The 6,052-nt window shown below is 38.8% G+C and overlaps 1 pseudogene; it reads left to right on the top strand.

The window, feature by feature from the left end:
- The window catches only part of LOC102754374, a 108,609-nt pseudogene that overhangs the window by 17,787 nt on the left and 84,770 nt on the right, over positions 1 to 6,052 (top strand).

Raw genomic sequence — 6,052 nt, 5'->3', positions numbered from 1 at the left:
TAATCCATCATCTCTGCAGAGATGTCAACACACAGGATTAATACATGAAAAAGTCAATGTAACTTCAAATAATGCTATTACATCTGTAAATTATATGTTGCTATTCAGAGATACAAAATGTTATATGAGATGAAAGGGGGCGGGAATCCTTAAAAAGTTTAAGAGAAAAATCAGTTGGTAGACCAAGAAATAATGATTGAAAAAATATATAATGTGGGACATACCACTATTGACTCCAATCTCAGCTACAATACATTCTTTGTCCTCATTCCACCCATCCATAAATAATACCTAGCATTAACATGAATAGCCCAGAGAAAAATGCCTCAATATGGCATGTAAAATTCAAACTTTGACAAGTTTTTTCTCAATTCCCTCTCTAAAATGAGGACCAAAAAAAGGCATTTAACAACTACCTGACCACATGAGGTTTGCATGAGATTTTGTTTCCTTAAAAGGATGAAGTTATGAGATTTGATTAGACAAACCATATTGTTCTTTTCCCAAAGAAGGGGGAAATGATGCCTTCAATATTGATCTACATCACACTTGAACAAGTAATGACCACTTAGATACCTAGCATTAACATGAATAGCCCAGAGAAAAAATGCCTCAATATGCCATGTAAAGTTCAACCTTTGATAAGTTTTTCTCAATTTCCTCCTGAAATGAGGACCAAAAAAAGACATTTAACAACTACCTGACCACATGAGGTTTGCATGAGATTTTGTTTCCTTAAAAGGATGAAGTTATGAGATTTGATTAGACAAACCATATTGTTCTTTTCCCAAAGAAGGGGGAAATGATGCCTTCAATATTGATCTACATCACACTTGAACAAGTAATGACCACTTAGATGGGGTCATTCCCTTTCAAGAAACAGAAACATGGCCAGGCTTGTTCAAATTAAAAAATAGGCATTTATTGAAAAAAAAATTGGGGAACAGAATAGAAATATAAGCAGGAAGAAGAGCTTGGTCTCTGAGAAGCAAGAGATGACGAAGCATCATTACTCCCTCCATTTCTCACAGAGGCAGATTTGCTGGTCTCTGTCCTTTTCAGAACTACCTGACCACATGAGGTTTGCATGAGATTTCGTCTCCTTAAAACGATGAAGTTATGAGATTTGATTAAACAAACCATATTGTTCTTTTCCTAAAGCAGAGGGGAAATGATGCCTTCAATATTAATCTACATCACACTTGAAGAAGTAATGACCACTTAGCTGGGGTCATTCCCTTTCAAGAAACAGAAACATGGCCAGACTTGTTCAAATTAAAAAAAATAGGCATTTATTGAAAAAAATTGGACAACAGAATAGAAATATAAGCAGGAAGAGGAGCTTGGTCTCTGAGAAGCAAGAGATGACAAAGCATCATTACTCCCTCCATTTCTCACGGAGGCAGATTTGCTGGTCTCTGTCCTTTTCAATGAGCTTTGGCTCTGCTACCCTCAACCTTTCCTTCTCCCCTACTCCAACATCCAACCCCATTGCAGCCTTTGTTGCTTTGATGACACATCACACTGAACATCCATTGACAAAAGTCCACTTCCCCCACCCCCTTCTGATCATAATCCTGACCAGAGTTTGCTCAGAGAAAGCCATTCACAGCCAGGAAGTTCTGGGTTGGTTATGCATAGGTTGTATGTGTTCTCTATATGAGCCTTGGTACTGATGTGTCTTATTTCTTTTTCTAATATTAATTTTTTTCTTGGTTTAGGAGAGGGAGAGAGAGCTATAAACATCAATGATGGAGAGGAAAGGAGAGGGAGAGAGAGCTATAAACATCAATGATGAGAGAGAATCATTGATTGGCTGCCTCCTGCACGCCCCCTACTGGGGACCGAGCCTGCAAACCGGGCATGTGCCCTTGACTGGGATCAAACCCCGGGGTCCTTAAGTCCTCAGGCTGATGCTCTATCCACCAAGCTAAACCAGCTAGGGCCTAATGTGTATTATTCTTATAATCTGGATCAAATTGTTTAAACTCTATGTCTTTGTATACATGTATGTATAGAAGGCTATATTTTCCTTTCTCTATCTCTGAACTGGTTCCTTGACAACATACAAGATTGCTCTTGGGACTAAATGAGACAACAAAGGCAAAATACCTATGTTAGGACTCAATATCCAGGATCTATCAATATAGGCTTGTTTGATTCTCAAGGTACAATCCAAAGTTCTTACAAACCTCTCCAAACTCTCTCTTACAGAATCAGCAGTTTAAATCTCTTACCTTATGCCAAATCTATTTAATTGTGGAGTTCCCTTTAAATCCTACTTACCCAGAAACCCCTCTTGCAAAAATATTTTCCAGTAAAGCCAAGGAGTTAGTGATACAACAATGTCTGAGCTGGTCTTATTAAGAACATAACTGAAAGGACAGAAGTATATAGAAAACAGTTATTTTGCTATCTTCTCTACTCATCATCTCAGAAAATATACTTATCCCATTGTTTTCAACATGTATGTATATATATGCACATATATAAATGCATGAACCCACTAGGTGATCCCTGTCCTCTCTCATACACACACAGACACACACATACACAGACACAGGCTCTTCCACCTTCACCAGTGAAAATCATCTCCTATTCATACATCTCTCTGTGTCAGATATCTTCAACTAAGTTTGACCTACTTACTTAATCTGGTCAGCAAATGTGTTTCATTTACCCTAAATATATTTGGACCAAAGGTTATTACCTACTCATTTAAAACTTTTGACAATGTCACATGAACATCAACATACACCTGCTATGGAAGGTTTGGATGATCCCTAACACTAGGACTGCATCTCCATATGAAAACTGTCTGCGTTGGACAGAGCTCAAGTTCTCCATTCTACTAAAGACTACTACTCACTAAATAGTACTTACTACTTCATATTAAACTGGCTTGCTTCCCATTCACTACCTTCATTGCCCAGAAGGGGCACCTCATTTTGTATACTCTGGACCAGCCGTGGGCAAACTACGGCCCGCGGGCCGGATCCAGCCCGTTTGAAATGAATAAAACTAAAAAAAAAAAAAAAAAAGACCGTACCCTTTTATGTAATGATGTTTACTTTGAATTTATATTAGTTCACACAAACACTCCATCCATGCTTTTGTTCCAGCCCTCCGGTCCAGTTTAAGAACCCATTGTGGCCCTCGAGTCAAAAAGTTTGCCCACTCCTGCTCTGGACTCTGCTTTTATACTCATTTCAGTGTCTTATTCAGATTTTATTTTATTTTTTTAATATATTTTTTATTGATTTTTACAGAGAGGAAGGGAGACAGAGAGTCAGAAACATCGATCAGCCGCCTCCTGCACATCTCCCACTGGGGATGCGCCCGCGACCCAGGCACATGCCCTTGACCGGAATCGAACCTGGGACCCTTCAGTCCGCAGGCCGATGCTCCATCCACCAAGCCAAACCAGTTTCGGCTTATTCAGATTTTAGATTTCAAGGGGGAATAAGCACCTTGGTTTGACTGCTTTCTATACTGCTTAAATGTATTTTTATTTAAATAGAGATGTCAAATAAATGTGTCACATTAATGACGACAGTGATATAGCACTCGATGATTTGTTTTTATATACAGGTGAACCATCTAAGGCAGTGGTTCTCAACCTGTGAGTCACGACCCCTTTGGCTGTCGAATGACCCTTTCACAGGGGTTGCCTTAGACCATCCTGCATATCAGATATTTACATTATGATGCATAACAGTAGCAATATTACAGTTATTAAGTAGCAACGAAAATAATTTTATGGTTGGGTCACAACATGAGGAACTGTATTTAAAGGGCCAGAAGGTTGAGAACCACTGATCTAAGGCATCTTCTGAGTTGCAAAAGCCTTTATGGCAACTGTTGATTATTCATGGTCTGCTTCTCCAGTTTATGAATTATTCAGGTCTCTTTGTTTCTCTTCATTTCACCCACTACCTGATTGCTCTGTGTATCTCCCCCAGTGCAAAAGCATGAGTAGAGAGATGAAGCAATTTCTTGATTAAACTTAATAAGGGGAGCCGAAACCGGTTTGGCTCAGTGGATAGAGCATCGGCTTGCGGACTGAAGGATCCCGGGTTCGATTCCGGTCAAGGGCATGTACCTGGGTTGCAGGCACATCTCCCGTGGGAGATGTGCAGGAGGCAGCTGACTGATGTTTCTCTCATGGATGTTTCTGACTCTCTATCTCTCTCCCTTCCCCTCTGTAAAAAATCAATAAAATATACTTAAAAAAAAACAATAAGGGGAAAGATAGGATCAACGGCTTTAAAACAGCAAAGATTTTATAATTTAACTTTGTTCCCTCTATTTGGCAGATCTTCAGATAATCTGAAATTTGACAACTGCATTATAACAGGCACTGTCGATGGTCCATACATTGCCCTGGGACATATAGGCCATTGTGTGCTGGTATCAGCTGACTTTCAATCAATAGCTGACCTTTGTTCCTGGAATGAGGAAAAGGTGAGTTGTCCAGAGGTGCTACTGCATGGCAGGCCTGGAGTTCCAAGGCAAGAGAGTCTTCAACAAATGACTTGAGACTTAGTATGCAACTGTCTTACCTCATCATATCTCAGTTGTGTGTGTTGCATTATTTCCCAGAGTCTGTCCTCTGGGACAAGGTCCAGGCACCCACTGTAATGCTCATTTAATAGATCATCTTTATTGGCTACATCCCCTTTCTTGCATCACCCCCACCCCCTGATTCCCCATGGGTTTTTCCTGCACTTCCCAAACACACTTCTTTCACTCAACCCAATCTCCAGATTTGATACCAGGTGATCCCAAAATAAAGTATGTATATGTCAGAAATCGGTAGACTACCAGGAAACAAGAAAAGTAGTTCCCATGATTTTCACAGGACCAAAATCACACTTTAGGATGGAAACTCCTTCATATTAGTTATAGCTTTCAATCAGTAAAAGGTTTGCCAGAGAACACATTTTATATACCATACTTTAGTCATTTAAGATAGGTCTGTAACTTGAGAAGAAATATTATTGTGAAACAAAGACATTTTAGTCAAGGTTTTTTATCTTAGTTGATCTAAAATGTCTTTTTATTGCTATATCAATCAACTAAATGATTTTTTCCAAGTTTAAAATAAAATTATATACTTACTGTGTGCTGGGCAAGAGAGACAATGAGGATAAAATTTTAATTGGTTTTCATGAACACGACTTTGTAGCTTATGTGACTGCTGAAGGGGACTCTATAATTTTCATTATGGTAAAGTGACGAATGGAGAAGGCAGAAGCCAAATAAGATATCCTGTTTTAGGGCCAGACAAGTTTCTGAAAATTGTGAAAATCTAACAGTTGCGCTTTGGCATTCAAAGTTTATGGACCTGAGATCTACAATGCTCTCTGACAAATTTAATTTGGCCTCAGGGGCAGTGGTGAGGAAATAGGATAATTCAAAGAAGTGAGGCAGAAGGAAAATTAATGGGGTGAAAGAATTGGCTGTGAGGACAGAATGCAAAAAAAATAAGGCCAAGTAGAATTCTTAATTCTTGCTGCCTTATAAATGAGCAGCAAATGAAAGGCTTACCAGCAAACTGATGTACTGCACCAATTTACCCAACTCTTCCAGCTACTCAGAGATGCACTGGGAATCATCCAGCTTCCATTTAGTTTTCTGCTACTCTGGAGCCAAAGTGATAGAAGTACAGAAGTGAAAAGTACTGCAAGCCAGGCATATCAGCGACTGCCAGCAACACAAAGGTAACCACAAGACAGACTTTTTATCTTGCAAATATATCATTTAGCCAACCCATCTTTCTGAAGACCATGGTTGAATCTCATATTTTAACTTCTTATTCTCAAATCATAGACATTTTTCATTCATGTGACTGAAACACTTTTTATGTACCTCTATTATAACAGCTATGTTAGAATCATTTTTATGTGTATTTTCTGACTCAATAATGAGTGATTTGAGATTTGGGATAGGATCATTTTCAACTTTTGCATCACCAGAACCCATAATAACTGCTCAAAAACACCTCTTTTAAAGATATATATAAATTTCTGAGAGGAAGGAAGAGAGATAG

The sequence above is a fragment of the Myotis davidii genome, unplaced genomic scaffold, assembly GCF_000327345.1.
Source record: "Myotis davidii unplaced genomic scaffold, ASM32734v1 scaffold426, whole genome shotgun sequence".
NCBI classification, from domain to species: Eukaryota; Metazoa; Chordata; class Mammalia; order Chiroptera; family Vespertilionidae; genus Myotis; species Myotis davidii.
This window is presented reverse-complemented; position numbering and strand designations above follow the sequence as displayed.